Source organism: Eurytemora carolleeae, unplaced genomic scaffold (genome assembly GCF_000591075.1).
Source record: "Eurytemora carolleeae unplaced genomic scaffold, Eaff_2.0 scaffold810, whole genome shotgun sequence".
Taxonomy (NCBI): Eukaryota; Metazoa; Arthropoda; class Copepoda; order Calanoida; family Temoridae; genus Eurytemora; species Eurytemora carolleeae.
Window position 1 is genome coordinate 137,717 of NW_019396699.1, and position 19,894 is coordinate 157,610.

Below are 19,894 nucleotides of genomic sequence, written 5' to 3' on the forward strand. Positions count from 1 at the left end.
AAATGTAACAATGTGAGTAATGCTGTATTTAGCTAGTCAGTCATTCAATTCATTCCAACATATCGATTACAGGGAAGATTTAATTAAACACGTGTTTGTTCTATTTCAATAAAATCTGATTTTTTAACTAAAATTGCACTCATTTATACTTCGTTGCTGGCTAGTTAGGTCCTCATGTAAAGAATTATTGCAATGTTTAAAAATGGACAATTTCAATTTTCATTTTTCCTTTACAGTCCCTTTAAAGTTTGTTTATATTTAAACAAATACCTTGCACTGTATTTGTATTGGAGTATTAAACAAATCAGGTCTGAGAGGTAAAAACACAAAGTATTTATTTTCCTATACTATGTTAAATGTACATATATATAGGTAGATATATTTCGGCGAAACCCACAATAAATAAATTTTCAATTTTGTAATCTAAAAATAAATTAGAACTAGCCAGGTCTACAGGTTGACTCTCCATACATTTCACTTTTTGAAACTTACAATTAACTAATACATAACGATTAAAAATAAAAAAATAATGTAGGAAGCAAAAAGTTATTGAAGTAAAGTCTGAATCTATGACTGTGTGTATCCACATAATAAACCACTTCGCTCATATATATGTATAGAAATATATATATATATATATATATAATCAAATTAGACCAAGTCAATGGGTCTAAATTACGCTTTGGGGGACAAATCAGAAAATTTAAGAAGAATGAATTATTTGAAAAATTTCATAAAATTTTTCGTGTAATACGTGCGTATTTTGGCGTTAAAGATTGGAGATAATCTAATATGATATGGGCCGCTCTGTACATCTATAAAAATATGTTACCTAATGCTGCCCAAACTGCTGGACCAAATCGGCTGAAATTTGTTCTGGGAGCCCTTGAGTACCCCCGGGCCAAAAATAAATGCTAAAAAATTCGAACATTTTTTTCCAAATTTGATTTTTTGTTTTCAAATTTCTATTTTCTTTTAAATTCCATGGGCAACCCCGGGCACTTCAGCTAGTTACTGAATTTATCCAGCTAGAAGATATTCTATTTTGATCTGTTTGTATATGTTTGTATTATATTCTATTCTTTTGTATAATATATATTTTATTCCATTTTGTGTTATTCTTCTCAATTCTGTTCAATATAGAGTTATTCCATCCCATTTAAATTCACTTCATTCTAAATTATAAAATGATATCGAAAGAACTTGCTGTAAAAAGTCCCTATTTGTATCGTTCTAAAACTTTTGAGTCTTTTTTTTTAACAAAGATGAATTGTGATTTGAAAAGCAACTTAAATAAAAACTAAAATTGTTACCAGAAAAAGAGTGCATAGTACATGCGCATAGATAACTGTTCAACTGTCAACAACAGTTCAACAATTACCGTTGCTAAAAAATTTGATAAAAATCTAGAAATCTGCTTTTAACATAATTTTTAAAGGGAGTGTTTGCGAAAAAAAGAAAAGAGGTATGGACGCAACAGGTAGAAGTAAGATTAGTAGCGATCACCATCGATTACATTTCGACGAAAGCCTATACCCCCTTTAATTTTTCACGAACAGTCTTTTTAAGAGAAAACAGGCCCTTTAATTTTGTGATGATATTTCTGTTAAACTTTTCGAAATTTTATTAATAATTCACAGTTCTTTAGTTAAGTTGTCCTTTAACAATATTAATTATTAATATATTTCTGTCAACCCCCCACCACCAACTCCAAATCTGAATAAATTTTTTTTTCTCACTTTTTTTCACAATTCCTTTGCAACCCAATGTCTTAGACCTAAAATATTTCAATCTATGAATTCTGTTAGATCAAAGAATCTAAGTTTAAAATATTTAAGGTTTACATCATCAAGTTTGAAGAAAATATCTAAGTTACAAAATTTGAATGTTTAAAAAATGAACTTTTGACATTTTTTTACTAGACCTATTTATTTGTGTTCAAAAGCTGGAAAGTTTTTGCAGAAAATACATTTCTTTATTTTCAAACTTGGCAGAGGTCTGTAGGTGTGAATAATTTCTCTATGAATATACAATTTTTAACCTTGAAGTAAAATTTGTTTCTAAGTTGATACATAAAGGGTTCGGAGGCACAGAGTGCACACATTCAAAAAAATAAGAATAAGATCATAAAGTAGAAAAAAATTAAGAAAAAAAATTATAATGGAATGTAAAATAGTTTAGTTTAACTATCCAGGTTAATTTTCATGATCAAGAGTTAGTTTTATAATCTAGGTTTAGTTTTATAATCTAGGTTCAGTTTTATAACCTTGGTTCAGTTTTATAATCTAGGTTTAGTTTTAAAATCTAGGTTTAGTTTTATAATCTAGGTTCAGTTTTATAACCTTGGTTCAGTTTTATAATCTAGGTTTAGTTTTATGATATAGGTTTAGTTTTATAATCTTGGTTCAGTTGTATAATCTAGGTTTAATTTTACAGTCTAGGTTCAGTTTTAAAATCCAGGTTTAATATTATAATCAGGTTTAGTTTTATCATCTAGGTTTGGTTTTATAGGTTTAGTTTTATAATTTAGGTTCAGTTTTAAAATATAGATTCAGTTATATAATCTAGGCTTAATTTTTTAATCTAGGTTTAGTTTTGTAATATGGGCTTAATCTTATAATCTAGGTTTAGTTTTATAATAAAGGCTTAATTTTGTAATCTAGGTAAAGTCTTGTAATATGGGCTTAATCTTGTAATCTTGTTTCAGTTGTATAATCTAGGTTTAGTTTTACAATCTAGGTTTAGTTTTACGATCTAGGTTTTGTTTTGTAATCTAGGTTTAGTTTAAAAATCCAGGTTTATTTTTTTAATCTAGGCTTATTTTTATAATCTAGGTTTAGTTTTATAATATAGACTTAATTTTATAATATAGATTCAGTTTTATAATCTAGGCTTAATTTTATAATCTAGGTTTAGTTTTATAATCTAGGCTTAATTTTATAATCAAAGTTTAGTTTTGTAATATGGGCTGAATCTTATAATCTAAGTTTAGTTTTATAATAATGGCTTAATTTTATAATCTAGGGTTATTTTTATAATCTAGGTTTATTTTTATAATCTAGGTTTAGTTTTATAATCTATGTTTATTTTTATAATCTAGGTTTAGTTTTATAATCTAGGTTTATTTTTATAATCTAGGTTTAGTTTTATAATAATTAGGCTTAATTTTATAATCTAGGTTTAGTTTTATAATAAAGGCTTAATTTTATAATCTAGGTTTAGTTTTGTAATATGGACTTAATCTTATAATCTAGGTTTAGTTTTATAATATGGACTTAATCTCATAATCTAGGTTTAGTTTTATAATAAAGGCTTAACTTCATAATCTAGTTTTAGTTTTATAATATGGACTTATTCTTATAATCTAGGTTTAGCTTTATAATAAAGGCTTAACTTCATAATCTAGGTTTAGTTTTGTAATATGGACTTAATCTCATAATCTAGGTTTAGTTTTATAAGAAAGGCTTAATTTTTAATCTAGGTTTAGTTTTGTAATATGGACTTAATCTTGTAATCTAGGTTTAGTTTTATAATAAAGGCTTAACTTCATAATATAGGCTTAATTTTATAAGCTAGGTTAAGTTTTATAATAAATTCTTAATTTGTAATCTAGGTTTAGTTTTGTAATATAGGCTTAATCTTATAATCTAGGTTTAGTTTTATAATAAAGGCTTAACTTCATAATATAGGCTTAATTTTATAAGCTAGGTTTAGTTTTATAATAAAGGCTTAACTTCATAATATAGGTTCAGTTTTAAAATCCAGGTTTAATCTTATAATCAGGTTTAGTTTTATTATCTAGGTTTGGTTTTATAAGTTTAGTTTTATAATTTAGGTTTAGTTTTGTAATATGGACTTAATCTCATAATCAAGGTTTAGTTTTATAATAAAGGCTTAACTTCATAATATAGGCTTAATTTTATAATAAAGGCTTAACTTCATAATATAGGCTTAATTCTATAAGCTAGGTTTAGTTTTAAAATAAAGGCTTAACTTCATAATATAGGTTTAATTTTATAATAAAGGCTTAACTTCATAATATAGGAGGATATCCAGATATACCATAGGATAGACGGATATCCAGATATACCATAGGATACATGGATATCCAGATATATGATAGGATAGACGAATATCCAGATATACCATAGGATACATGGATATCCAGATATACCATAGGATACATGGATATCCAGATATTCCATAGGATACATGGATATCCAAATATACCATAGGATACATTGATATCCAGATATACCATAGGATAAACGAATATCCAGATATACCATAGGATACATGGATATCCAGATATACCATAGGATACATAGATATCCAGATATATCATAGGATAGACGTATATCCAGACATACCATAGGATACATGGATATCCAGATATACCCTAGGATACATAGATATCCAGATATACCATAGGATACATGGATATCCAGATAAACCATAGGATACATTGACCAGATATACTATGCAGGATACACGATATACCAGGATACATGGATATCTATAGATATACCATAGGATATATGAATATTCAGATTTACTACAGGTGAAAAAGGTTTCATTTTACATTGTACCAGCCCGTCTAGAGCACCCACTATATACTTGACCCAGCGCGGTTTATACAACAAAATTAGGCGGACTGAAGGGTTTAAAATTTTCCTTTTTCTCTTTATTTACAGTTTTTTTTAAGTTTCTTGTTACCAAGCAGTTCCAAATTTTATAAGAATGAAGTCATAACTTTGAAAATGATATTTGTTGACGTTAAGTTTTAATTCATGAAGTTTTTATTCCAGAAATGTTTGTTTTGTGTTAACAGTTGAAGATGAATATATTTCTAGAATTTATTCACTCTTAACTCTTATAGATGCAACCAGAGATGCATTTTCCCTTCAAGCTAATGTTTTGTGAGAATCAGGGGCGTGCAATTCATTAAAAAGGGAGGTGGGAAGATACCCCCCCCCCACAAAAAAAAACAAAAAGTCAATGGTGCTGCTGAAAAAAAAAACATAATTATGAACAATGCTTGATTAATTTCTATTTACAACCTTTAAACATTTATGAAAAATTGTAATATCTTTAAGTCAAATTAAAGGGATTGTCCTTGTAATTTCAAGTAACTCCTGATGAAAAGAGGGGGATATCCGACTAACAGTACTTCCCTTCTATTTTAAAAAGGTCTTTAATTCTAAAAATTAAGCTGCATTATTTCTGTAAGCAGAAATTTTCAAATTTTTGATTAGACAAAGTGTTTAAGGATACCGTCTGGAATTAGACAAAGTGCTTATGGATACCGTCTGGAATCAGACAAAGTGTTTCAGGATACCGTCTGGAATTTGACAAATTGTTTATGGATACTGTCTGGAATCAGACAAAGTGTTTAAGGATACCGTCTGGAATTTGACAAAGTGTTTAAGGATACCGTCTGGAATCAGACAAAGAGTTTAAGGATACCGTCTGGAATTTGACAAAGTGTTAATGGATACCGTCTGGAATCAGATAAAGTGTTTTAGGATACCGCCTGGAATTAGACAAATGCTTAAGGATACCGTCTGAAATCAGACAAAGTGTTTAAGGATACCGTCTGGAATTAGACAAAGTGATTAAGGACACCGTCTGGAATCGAACAAAGTGTTTAATGATACCGTCTGGAATAAGACAAAGTGTTTAAGCTGATAATGTCTGGAATCAGACAATGTGTTTAAGGAAACCGTCTGGAATCAGAAAAAGTGTTTAAGGATACCGTCTGGAATAAGACAAAGTGTTTAAGGATACCGTCTGGAATCAGAAAAAGTGTTTAAGGATACCGTCTGGAATTAGACAAAGTGTTTATGGATACCGTCTGGAATCAGATAAAGTGATTAAGGATGCCGTCTGGAATCAGATAAAGTGTTAAAGGATACCGTCTGGAATCAAACAAAGTGTTTAAGGATACTGTTTGGACTCAGACAAAGTGTCTAATGATACCGTCTGGAATCAGACAATGTGTTTAAGGATACCGTCTGGAATCAGACAAAGTGTTTAAGGATACCGTTTGGAATTAGACAAAGTGTTTATGGATACCGTCTGGAATCAGATAAAGTGTTTAAGGATGCCGTCTGGAATCAGATAAAGTGTTTAAGAATACCGTTTGGACTCAGACAAAGTGTCTAATGATACCGTCTGAAATCAGACAAAGTGTTTAAGGATACTGTATGGAATCAGACAAAGTGTTTAAGGATACCGTCTGGAATTAGACAAAGTGTTTATGGATACCGTCTGGAATCAGATAAAGTGTTTAAGGAAATCGTCTGGAATCAGACAAAGTGTTTAAACTAATACCGTCTAGAATCAGACAAAGTGTTTAAGGATAACGTCTAAAATCAGACAAAGTGTTTAAGGATACAGTCTGGAATCAGATAAAGTGTTTAAGGATATCGTCTGGAATCAGACAAAGTGTTTAAAGACACTGTCTAAAATCAGACAAAGTGTTTAAGGATACCGTCTGGAATCAGACAAAGTGTTTAAGGATACCGTCTGGAATCAGACAAAGTGTTTAAGGATACCGTCTGGAATCAGACAAAGTGTTTAAGTTGATAATGTCTGGAATCAGACAATGTGTTTAAGGATACCGTCTAAAATCAGACAAAGTGTTTAAGGATACCGTCTACAATTAGACAAAGTGTTTATGGATACCGTCTGGAATCAAATAAAATGTTTTAGGATGCCGTCTGGAATCAGATAAAGTGTTTAAGGATACCGTCTGGAATCAGACAAAGTGTCTAATGATACCGTCTGAAATCAGACAAAGTGTTTAAGGATACCGTCTAAAATCAGACAAAGTGTTTAGGGATACCGTCTGGAATCAGACAAAGTGTTTAAGGATACCGTCTGGAATCAGATAAAGTGCTTAAGGATATCGTCTGGAATCAGACAAAGTGTTTAAAGACACCGTCTAAAATCAGACAAAGTGTTTAAGGATACCGTCTGGAATCAGACAAAGTGTTTAAGGAAACCTTCTGGAATCAGACAAAGTGTTTAAGGATACCATCTGGAATCAGACAAAGTGTTTAAGGATATCGTCCGGAATCAGACAAAGTGTTTAAGGACACCGTCTAAAATCAGACAAAGTGTTTAAGGATACCATATGGAATCAGATAAAGTGTTTAAGGATACCGTCTGGAATCGAATATGCTATGCTATTAATGTACTGCAGACTGCAGTGTACTGTCATATTTACGCTTACAGTCTTTAACTTCCTTTAAAGCAAAGACTTACGATGTAAAGATAGTTATTTCAGAGGTGTACGCATTTTGTGTACTGCAGTGTACTGTCTCTGGGCGGTAAAGTAAACACAAGACGGATGTCACAGCCTGAGATAGGATACATCTTACACATAAAAAATCAACGAAATATTCTAGTCATAGGAAACTATCATGTAAATTACTAAGATTATCAAAATTAAATACTTTTATCCTCCTCGGATACTAGAGGAACACTGATGCATCTTTTCTTGTTTACAAACACCGCCCAGAGAGAAATGGTTTCAATATGTACGCAGAGAATACGCAACAGCAATTAAATTTCCTTGCCTTATTACCTTGCAATTTAAAGTTTTTTTTTTGTTGAATTTATAACAAAATCTTTCCGAGCCGTACAATTATGTCCAGGGGTTAATATTTCGTACAATGTTATCATTTATCAATCATTTAAGAACATTCAAAAGATCATTTTTAAACTTTTTATTTTAAAAATCTGGGTTCCAACTTTCTCAAGATTAGAAACTGAAATGGCACCAAAAGATTTATTTAAAACCTGTCTGTCGGAGAGAAGATAAAGGGATTTAAAAATCTTAAAATTTTTGAATGAGACTGTTTCAAATAAAACTCGAAAAAATATTCCAAGCATATTTGCATTATCCATTTTCTTGTGGATATCCTGCATGTGACAATATTGGTACGACTGTGTGATCTCACAGCTCCTGCAGTCTTGATTATACGCACAAGTAGGAAAAAAGCAAATTAATTTGAATACACATATAAACTTCAAAGAGGGAGGGGTGTTTGCTCTTCAATTAGTGATGGAGGGGTGGCTGCTACCCCCCTTCTAAATTCCATGGTACTGTCCAAATCTGACAAACTAGATACATCATTGGAAAGCTCTTATTCTCTATTTAAAGAATCTGCAAAAAAAAATGTAATTTTGCCAAAATTGAATTTTTTTTATGGTAAAATCCAGTTATAATGTATAGTTAAAAAGGTGAAAAAATGATAAAATATACATCTTTGAAAAGTCATCAACCATGCCATTTCAAGTATGCTAACATTTGTACAAAATAACCTGATGTCTAATTAAGAAAAACTAAAATGTGCATAATTGCTTTGCAAAATCACAGTGCAATCTGCTTCCTTATAACATAAGCTTTCCAAAACCTAAAACTTATCAAAGTCTGACAACTTAAAATGGTTCAAAACATAGATTTAGTTTGTTATAGGAAAATGTAGTCATTCAGGCAGTGTGCCTGAGGACTGATGCAGTAAGTATAAAAGCATGGTTTTAAACCTGAAGGGAGGGCTAGGACCATTTAAGAAAAGTCAGAAAATCTTAACATCCTCCAACCAATACTTTTTGAGTTATGTAAACGCACTTCGGGGGGTAGGTTAATTTGACCCCCCTCCCCTCCCGAGCAGGAATTTAGGGTTAAACGGATCGCGAAACATATTTCATGGTTGCATCAAAACATTACATACTTTCGGAAAGTAAAAACACAAGGGATATTTTCATTAACATAGACCTTCCACTTTAAGAGGAGGGGGGGGGGGGTCTACGCGATTTACAACGGTAGCCTTTTCACTCCTGTATGCCGAATCCATTACCGCCTCATCCAATCAGGGTTCAGTCATGTTTTTGTTGTCTATTCTGAACCAATAGTATGACGGTAACATCTATCTTTCTCTATCTCATTATCCAATAAGAGTTATGAATCCTTCAATCGGCGCTATCATATTAACTTCTACAGAAACTATAGTGTTTTAACCTTTATCTGATGATAAATGTGGTACTATATTGGACAGTGTTTCTCGATTCCTCAATTATTTTAGAAACAGGAGTCATTATCAGAGAAACCAGGATTGAAAATATTTTAATGAGTTTAATAAGAAAATGATGGATTTCATGCTTCATTATATATCAAACAAAGCTATAAATGGATCGACATCATTGCGCATCCAACATGTCGGCTTGACAATCAGTAATTTGTAATTTGAATGAAAATCGGATCGAAAGTGAAGGCTTATAGAATTTTAATGACCTTGGGATTGGTATGAACGATCGTTCTGTAAAATCGTTTGTTAGGTAAAATTTTGGCGTGCCAATTATGAACTACTCAGGGCTATCATTTAGTTTTTAAATGTTTAGGAAATATTTATTTGGTAAAGTTATGGTTTCATTGCATACTAGTTTATAAGAATCACATGAATTACAGCATTTTTTATTTAAACATTTTTGTATAATTATAGGCTATATAGTTTGCATAGTTAGTATTTACAAAATACTAAAATCTAAAGACAAAAAGTAGAGTTGACAGATTAGGCATTAAACTTTAAAGATTAATAATCTGAAAACCAGAATTTTGAATAGAAATAAAAAATGTTCAGGTTGTGAGCTAAGTAAACTCATATTTCATATTTCATGTTTTTATTCAACTACAGAGCTCGAGATAATACAAATAAAAAAATCACAATTTACTATGTAGTTTGGACCCGCCTAACCAGAGTAGGTTGTTTTAATTGGTTGGCCCGCTATAAACAAATGAGAATTGCAGATAAAAACAATGTACATTGTACATTTTTAACATAAGAAGGATGATAAATCAGGAAAATGGTAAGGAGGTGAGGGAGTATAAGGGTTACAACAGAGGGTAACATAAGTTATTAAAATCATGTTTATGAAATACAGGGTGAAGAAGATAGTAAAGTTTATCCACATGATACACAGTTTTTTTTACAGATATAATTTGCATAACTATCTAAATAGATCTTGGCGACTTTTCTTTTAAACTATTAAAAGACTGTAAACATAATTTCAAATGCCCCTTCAATTATAGATTGGTGTGTGCGTTAGACATGGTAACCAATTGTAACCCTTATCTGATCAATACACGGGCAGCTGAAGTACACGGGTCACTGCGATTTAATGGTCTCACACTCTCAAGCTTAAATTGTTGAGAATTTTGCCAATTACTTCTAAAAAACCAAAGCTAACAACAAGTGCTTTACAGTGCTAAAATGTACACATAAAGGGCTACAGAAAAGCATAAGTGAGTTAGAGCGGTAAAATCTAAGCTTAGGGCGTTGCGACACTTCAAAATCAACCCTGTCTTAAAAATTGATGAGACTGTTTATAAGCAGGCTGAATTTATGTGGGGTCAACCTTTCCGGTCCTAGTTTGCACTGTACCTAGCTCTACATGGACAGGACTATCCGGTGCAACAAGGTTGACGCGGTCAGACTTAATGCTTCATATAGGTTCAATTTATCTTACTAAAGGGGCAGAGGTGCGCGCGTGAATGTGTTGTGGGGAAAATCCACATTTTCATTTTAAGAAAGCCACAATTTAAAGGGACTGTAAAGGAAAAATGAAAGGGGTTATAGGTTGAAAGCTAATCACTTTAGTTCTTTATCGCGACCCATGAAAGTTTTATCTGATGTTCCTGTCTCGAGAAATTGATATAAAAGTGTGATAAACTTATACGAAAATTCATATATGTAAAATAGAAAATCTTAAACTTAAATCACGTGACCAGAACTATCACCAGTGGCCGAACAGTATACAGGTCACGTGTAACCGCCTGTATCACGTGACCACTTTACTGCACTGCCAAGTTACAATTAGTTTTCTCAGGGATATCATAGTTTTCAGATTGGTTGCATATTTGCTGAATTTGATCTTTTTAAACCCACTGCTTTTATACAAAATTGTATATATATTAATTTTCGTATAAATTTGACAAAGTTGCAAATCAATTTCTCGAGACAGAAACATCAGATATAACTTTCATGGGTCGCGATCGAGAGCTAAAGTGATTAGCTTTCAGCCTATACCCCCTTTCATTTTTACTTTACAGTCCCTTTAAATTGTCAATTCAAAAAAAAATATATCAAATCCATGCTTGATCAGACAAAGCTTTTTATTTCAGGGTACCACTGAGAATCTAACATGTCATTGTTGAAAGGAAAGGTCGCTTGAAATTACTTCCTTAACTGAAAATATGTGATCTAACTCCACCCTGTATATTGTATTATTGTATAATCTGAGAATGAAATTAAACAATTAAAGTTGGGAGAAAATATTTAAAATCAATTAAACAATCCCAGTTTTGGCTTCAACTGTGTACACTCTCTGCTTCATTTTCATCTAGAATAAATAAAATTAAGCTTTTAAATAATTTATATTTACATCTATATATAAATTTGGCTTGTCTGGGTGTCTGTTTGTATTCAATAAACGTCAAAACGGCTGAACCGATCGGGCCCAAATTTTTTTGTGGGACATCTAGGGACCCCAGGGAAGGTTTATGAAAAATCAAAATTTCCAATATTTGTCTCCATCAAAATTCGATCGTCATTTAATTTTAAAAAATTTTGAAAATCCGCGAAATTTTTTGTGAAAGTCCGCGAATTATTTTTGTTTTGTTTTACGATGTACACAAAGAGAACATGTTCACAACTAATTTAGAAGATGGGCGCGAAGCGCCCTCTAAGACTAAACGGCTGAACCGATAGGGCCCAAATTTGTTGTAAGACATCAAGTGACCACAGGGAAGGTTTATGAATGATAAAAATTTAAAAAAATGTGTTTTAAAGGTTTTTAATTTTGTAAAAAAAATAAAATCTTGAAAATCCGCGATTTTTTTTAAATCCGCAAAATTTTGTTCTTCTTTGTTTTAAAATGTAAACAAAAAGAACATGTTCATAATTTAAATAGAAGATGGGCGCGAAGCGCCCTAAAAGCCTAGTATTTAATATTTCATTGCAACCCATGAATGTACGACGTTTAAAGTCCACAGTTTTATGGTTTTATGTACATATTAATTTTCGTATTTTTCAATTTTAAAACTTTTTTTCTTACTTTTAAATATTGTTTTATCTAAAAACTTTTTTCTTAGCTTCCAATTATTTTCTAATATTACATATCTAGAATTCTTTCTATCTAGAAACTATTTTTCTATCTAGAAACTATTTTTCTATATAGAAACTATTTTTCTATCTAGAAACTATTTTTCTATCTAGAAACTATTTTTCTATCTAGAAACTATTTTTCTATATAGAAACTATTTTTCTATCTAGAACTATTTTTCTATCTAGAAACTATTTTTCCATATAGAAACTATATTTTTGAAATCTGATTCATGCTGCACTGATTCTCTCCGAAGTTCTTATTTTAAGTTTTTTTTTCTTTATAAATCAATTAAAACATTTGGTAAACAGGTGGGTTCAGCCAAAACAGCTCCAGGGTTTTGAGTCCGTCTGATGGGAAAAATATTATTTTATATATTGTGAATTGTGATTTGTAAAAATTAAATTCATAAATATTGTTTTTCTGCAGAAGTAATTGATTTGATTTTGATTTAATTTGATTTTATTCTAGAAACTATTTTTTAATCTAGAAACTATTTTTTAATCCAGCGACGATTTCCTTTCCTAAAACTAGATTACCTGAAAGCTTAAATATTCGGCCATCAGTCCAGACAAGCTTTCACTGAGGTGTTCCAGCGTTGTCTAATAAAAAAAAATTAAGAAAAAGTTTTAATCCTTGTTAAGCGACACAAAATGCTTTAAATCTAAAAGTATTGAACAATCAGACAGCTTTATGAACTACTATGATAGTTTAACCTAGAACTTTGAAGACATTAAAAGAACAAATAAAACGTCGTCTTCTTAACCTAGACTTCAATAAGGATTCAGATATTTAATTTCCTAAGTGAATAATAATATATAGAGCTCTTTAAACTGTTCATGTATATTTCATGAGCTGGGAACTTTTTAATGGTGGATATCGGGATTAATGCTTAATCCACTCTTATTCTTAATCTCCAGACTAAAAAATGCTTGTTCTCCTCTTGTTCTTAATCTTCAGATTAATTAACCGATCGGGATTAAGGATATCCTTTCTAAAGTTTTCAACTGTGTTTATTTATTAATTTTACAATTACTAAGATTTGGATTGTTAAGTACAAAAGATTTGTACACTCTCAGTACAGCTGTATTCATACATCACAGGTGTCCGAGAAAATTATTAATAACAGTGATAATTTTAGAATAAAGAGCTTATCTTACAGTGAAAAAGGTGCAATTTTATGTCTTATTTATTTTCTATTTTTACACTTTTTTATTTAATCTTAAAAAACATGTCAAATAATGTAAGTAAATTTCGTTTTCTTTGTTATATTTGACACTTGTGACGTCGTCTATAATTGATCCATTTCTCTGTTGCCACCTGTTGTACTTGAATAATTGTCAAAACAACATTATATACATTCTTTCGATGTCTTCTGGGTTAAACTCTCAGTGGACAAGAAACTTTAGTGGTTTAGAAAACTAAAGATAGCTGAACAATAAATCATAAGTTTTTTAATTGGATGTAAAAAGTCTAAAATATTTTTTTAAGCTTTTAGTACATCAATCTCTCAACTCAAACAAATAATTTATAATTAGTACTGTATCGTTATGATGTCTGTTAGATCTAAACCACCTCAGATATGGCTTAGGCTTAAACATTAAAAAACGGCTTTAAATGGTTCATTTTCTAATTTAGTTGATTAAAATAAACTTGTATAGGAGCCTTATACATTATAGAACTAAGACTGAACAAAGTCTCAAGTTTTGTGAGTAACCCTGTATCCTTTTAGAAATTGCTCTAAATTTCTAAAAGCTGGATCTTTACTTGAAACGAACCACGGAGTTTTCAGTATATTAGATTATCCTTTGAAAAGCTTGATTAATATCATAAAAGTATATTTCTAACTTTGAGTAAATTAAACGTTAATTTTTGAAATATAAAAATTTATTTCATATTTTTACTTTTATCAAAATTGTAGAAAGATTATAAGTAAAAAATCAGTGATGTGGCAAAAACATTCCCTCTCCCCCTGACTTTTAAGAATATTGAGTTTGCTACCCGCCCCCCCCCTCCCCCACAAAAAAACCAATAGTGCTGAAATGTTCTAAGATTTATCCGCAAAAAGCCAATTTAAGTTATTGAGTAAATCTAATGCGTGAAGAATTCAAATTTCTTTTTCTGCGAAATAAATATTCTCTGTGAAAACTTTCCTTTCTTTACTAATTCCACAAAATCAGAATGGAATTTTAAAAAAGTTGAAAAAGTTTGAGAGCTCTAGTAAAAGCTGTTTTTAAGTTATAGAGAAAATAAATCAGTGATTCTAAGGTTACACCCTCTTACGCTAAACCAGATGAGAATTTGTCAATTACTCATTTAAAACCAGGGGGCGGAAACGTCATGTATGTGTGTCTGTAGTCTGTACCAAAAGAGTGTGTGAAAGTAATACCGAACCGAAGGCATGTACTGTCTAGGACCTAGGTATATACAGTACATGAGAATCTCGGTACTTGTACAGTAAAGAATAGTACATTTGTTTATTGTTAATTGTTTACTTAAAAATAAGTTCAATATACATGCAATACATTATTTATATATTTAAGTAAACACTATAAGCCAAGTTTTCATGCAAAGAATATTATTTGATTAAAGTTTACAATAAACTACTCATTATTTAAGTTTACTTATAATTGACGACATTGTTCTGCAATTTCCTTGACTGTAGTCATGTTGCGTGTCTGTACCAAAAAAGTGTGCTTGTGAAATAACGAACAAGTCTGCGCTAGACCAGCGCCATTTTCCTTACCTTTATTCTTATACCCTGTTTAAAACTAAAGCTTAAAAAAAGTGTATCATAGCTCTTAGATGATGCTTGGGGTTAAATCAAATATACGTAAATCAGGCGTTGCGACATTACAAAATCGACTGCAGGCTTGATAATTGATACATTGGCATTTTGTTGCCATTTATTAAAATTTCGTTAGCTTTTAGATTATTCCATTAGAAAGCTTACATTAAAGTTGAAACATATTATAAGTTTGCGAAGAGAGAGCTCTCTTCTTCTTATACAGTAATGCAATATTCTAAGTAAAGAAGAGAAGTGATGCTAGATAATGTTTCCGCTTAAAACTTCGCCCACTTTTCTTTAAACATTTTATCAATAACTTTTCTTTTACGAGAGTAGGGTAAAAAATACTTAAACAATCTTTTATTCTTTAGGATTAGTTGTTGTTGTCTTAGGTGCGTATACAGAGGGAAATGCGTTAACCCCCACCCATCTAGGGTGGGGGTAAATTATGAATTACGAAGGGAAATCAAAATGGTTCTGATTTTCTTAACCCTATTCCCGCTGGGGGGGGGTCAATTTGACCCCCCCCCCTGTAGTTTTTTCTACATAACTCAAAAAGTATTGGTCTGAGGCTGTTGAAATTTTCTGACTTTTCTTACATACCCAAAGCCATCCCTTTAGGCCTAAAACCGGGCTTTAATACTAAACATAGTTCTAACTGAGAAATTATAATATACATAGTTCTAACTGAGAAATTATAATATACATAGTTCTAACTGAGAAAGTATTCCATTGAAAATGAAATAATTTGAAGCTACGATAAGAGTAAAGGGTTTCTAAGATAAATGGAACATTTTCACTTTAGTACTGAACAATTAGATATTTAGAGAGAAGAATGAACATAACCAGAATAGTGAACATAATTCATAGACTCAACTTTAATTTTATTTAAAGGAGGTTATAGGATTCAGACTGTTAGTCTACTGTTCACATGATTTCCGTCTGTATCAAGCAAAATAAAAAATAGGAACATCATTGGTGAAAGTACTGGTGACATACTACAGATATGAGTTTTGGTATAGTTTTAAGCGTCGATGATTTTTTTAAAACACCTGTCAAAACGATCGTTTCGTTAAAGAATCTTTTAAAACGATCATGAAACGGTCATGAAACGATCATGAAACGATCATGAAACGATCATGAAACGATCATGAAACGATCATGAAACGATAAGGAAACGATCAGGAAACGATCAGGAAACGATCAAGGAAACGATCAGGAAACGATCAAGGAAATACAACTGACTGGTCACATCAAGTGCTAAAATTGTGGGAAAATTGAATTTTTTTTCAGGCAAACATTTGCACAACCTTTTTGGTCAAAAATACATTTTGCCGGAACCAGTTTTTGGTCAGAAATTTTGGCATATAATAATCGGGAAAAAGTTGGACTAAACATTACAAGCGGAAAGGCCGAAAAATGCCAAAAAAAAGATATTTAAGAAGGACTTTTAAGATTACCTCCCTGAAATCACTGTGTACACTGTGTACAGCAAATATTAAAATTAAAATATCAAAGACCAAAATCGGCAGAAAACTGAAGTATACTTACTAACCTCTAATCTTTCAAGGGTAGCTTTAGTATCCTCTTCTGCTGCCGCTTCTGCTTTAGCTTTCTCCTCGTCAATCATGTTATCCTGATCATATAGATTTGAAAGTGAATGTTATCCTGATCATATAGATTTGAAAGTGAATGTTATCCTGATCATATAGATTTGAAAGTGAATTTTATCCTGATCATATTGATTTGAAAGTGAATGTTATCCTGATTATATAGATTTGAAAGTGAATGTTATCCTGATTATGTAGATTTGAAGGTTAATGTTAACTAATTTTACATGATACGCCGCTTTCTGGAATATAAAAAAAAACATAACCATCATCTATATTTCTTTCATATAAACCATTATGTTTTCAACCGAATAAAACCTCTCTTTTTTAGTAAATTTTGTAAAACTTTTTCCTTTATATCATTGACATAAAACGATAAATACAAAAAATGCTTAAATGTCGTCTTTCTTTTCCCTGGTTTTATAGTTTTAGCCAAACTCTGATATTTTAATCTTCGCAACCAGATCTCGTAGACCTTTCATATTTCAACCATGAATTCTGTTAGATCAAATACAAAAGGTTTAATCAAAGGTCTACAAGATCAGGTTGCCAAGATTTTTTTCGTACCCTACTCTTTATTTTTCTGGTTTGATATGGGATTGGTCATGAATTTTGAAAGGGGGTTAAGTAATAATAAGAAAAGGAATAATTTTTGCAGACTTTTAGTTATATCCTTTCAAATCCTAGAACACTCCCTTTAAATCTGTTAGTTTAAGAAGAAAGTTGAAAAACCTTTTCTAGAATCTGTTTCCCTTTCTCCAGAAGGTTTTTCTTTGCTTCCGGGTATTCAGAGAGAGCTTCCCAGAGGTCGTCTTTACTCAAACTGAACAAATCTAAACAGAAAGTAAACCTTCGGAATGTTTTGTTAAAAAAATAATATATTTAAGGATTTACACAAGGGTTTTATGAAAACAGCTGAGTCTATATATATTTTTAATGTACTTTAGATTTGTAAATATAATCTGCTGAAATTGACTGCAAAAAAAATATATAAAAATGTGCGGACTTCATAAATATTCATTTCATCAAAATTTCCAACTTTTCTAGATTTAAAAATATGTTTCCGTATTTTAGTGTAGATATTTATGATATTTTCTAAAATCCTTTGAATTATATAACGCACTTTGCACACGAAATTCTGATTAATTTTACATAAAGATAAGAAAATTTAAAAATTTGAAATGCCAATAACTTTCACTCCTATATTTATATAGTAATGTTATGTGAAACTAAGATTATTTGATCTAACAGAATTCATAGTTTGTAATATCTAAGGTTTAGACGACATTGGGTTGCAAAGGAGTAGGGATAAGAAAATCTGAGTTTGTGGCAAAGACTCAATTTCTTTGTAATAATTGCCATTAAAAATTGTCCAGAGGTTAAGACTGTTGTATTGTAAATCCCAAGATAAAACAGTTCTCTGTTTCTTGTGTCTTCAATGGATTTAATTAATTCCTAAATTAATTTTCTAATCCTTAAATCTTAGCGACCTAATCTTGTAAACCTGTAAAATTTAGATTATTTGATCTTTCAGAATTATAGTTTGAAAAGGTCCACAACATAAGGTTGCAAAGATATTGGATTAGAAAATTAGAGTTTGTGGCAAAGATTAAAGCCTTAAAAAGTTGTTAAAAAATGTTAGAACTCAGGTCACATTTTCAGAGACATAACAGTAACAAATCAGAAAATTATTAAATAAGTTTTTTTATGAAAAGAAAGACCAAATATGACTCTATCTTCAATGTTTATTGGATCTGAATGTAGTAAACCCTACTTCAAGTATTGGATCTGAATGTAGTAAACCCTACTTCAAGTATTGGATCTGAATGTAGCAAACCCTACTTCAAGTATTGGATCTGAATGTAGAAAACCCTACTCCAAGTATTGGATCTGAATGTAGCAAACCCTACTTCAAGTATTGGATCTGAATGTAGCAAACCCTACTCCAAGTATTGGATCTGAATGTAGCAAACCCTACTCCAAGTATTGGATCTGCATGTAGCAAACCCTACTTCAAGTATTGCATTCTCGAAAATGAAGAATCTTGGATAATACAAATTGTTTCTATTATTTATCTGATAGAATTCTTTGCTCCCAGATTAAATGTGTCCTGGCTGAATCAAAATATTTGTGCTTTTAATGTTAACAAAAACCGCAACATCCACCTTTCCTATTTCACCGGCAGTAAACTAAACTGTAAGAAGAGTTTTATTCTTCTTCTCTTTAAGTTCCTAGATCCAGGATCCAGAGAAAAGTTTTGAATGTAGAAGTGTGACGAGAATACTAAAGTGACCTTGGAGTAGGGTTTATTACATTCAGATCCAATACTTGGAGTAGGGTTTACTACATACAGATCCAATACTTGGAGTAGGGTTTATTACATTCAGATCCAAAACTGGAGTAGGGTTTATTACATTCAGATCCAATACTTGGAGTAAGGGTTTATTACATTCAGAGGACAGTCCGTTTTACCTGAAATATCTTGAAATAAGGAGGACAGTCCCTTTTACCTGATTATCTTGTAATTAGGAGGACAGTCCCTTTTACCTGNGATTCAATTTAGAATATTGGGACACAGGGATAAATCTGATTCAATTTAGAATATTGGGACACAGGGATAAATCTGATTCAATTTAGAATATTGGGACACAGGGATAAATCTGATTCAATTTAGAATATTGGGACACAGGGATAAATCTGATTCAATTTAGAATATTGGGACACAGGGATAAATCTGATTCAATTTAGAATATTGGGACACAGGGATAAATCTGATTCAATTTAGAATATTGGGACACAGGGATAAATCTGATTCAATTTAGAATATTGGGACACAGGGATAAATCTGATTCAATTTAGAATATTGGGACACAGGGATAAATCTGATTCAATTTAGAATATTGGGACACAGGGATAAATCTGATTCAATTTAGAATATTGGGACACAGGGATAAATCTGATTCAATTTAGAATATTGGGACACAGGGATAAATCTGATTCAATTTAGAATATTGGGACACAGGGATAAATCTGATTCAATTTAGAATATTGGGACACAGGGATAAATCTGATTCAATTTAGAATATTGGGACACAGGGATAAATCTGATTCAATTTAGAATATTGGGACACAGGGATAAATCTGATTCAATTTAGAATATTGGGACACAGGGATAAATCTGATTCAATTTAGAATATTGGGACACAGGGATAAATCTGATTCAATTTAGAATATTGGGACACAGGGATAAATCTGATTCAATTTAGAATATTGGGACACAGGGATAAATCTGATTCAATTTAGAATATTGGGACACAGGGATAAATCT

The 19,894-nt window shown here is 31.1% G+C and overlaps 1 long non-coding RNA gene across 1 annotated transcript; it reads right to left on the bottom strand.

Annotated features, from left to right (window-relative positions):
* Positions 1–11,114: 11,114 nt before the first annotated feature.
* Positions 11,115–17,395, bottom strand: LOC111707536 (uncharacterized). The gene is made up of 4 exons (XR_002766464.1): positions 17,299–17,395; positions 16,512–16,592; positions 12,708–12,770; positions 11,115–11,406 (listed from the first exon to the last, which is right to left on the bottom strand). It is a non-coding gene; the product is annotated as an uncharacterized LOC111707536 (long non-coding RNA).
* Positions 17,396–19,894: the final 2,499 nt, after the last annotated feature.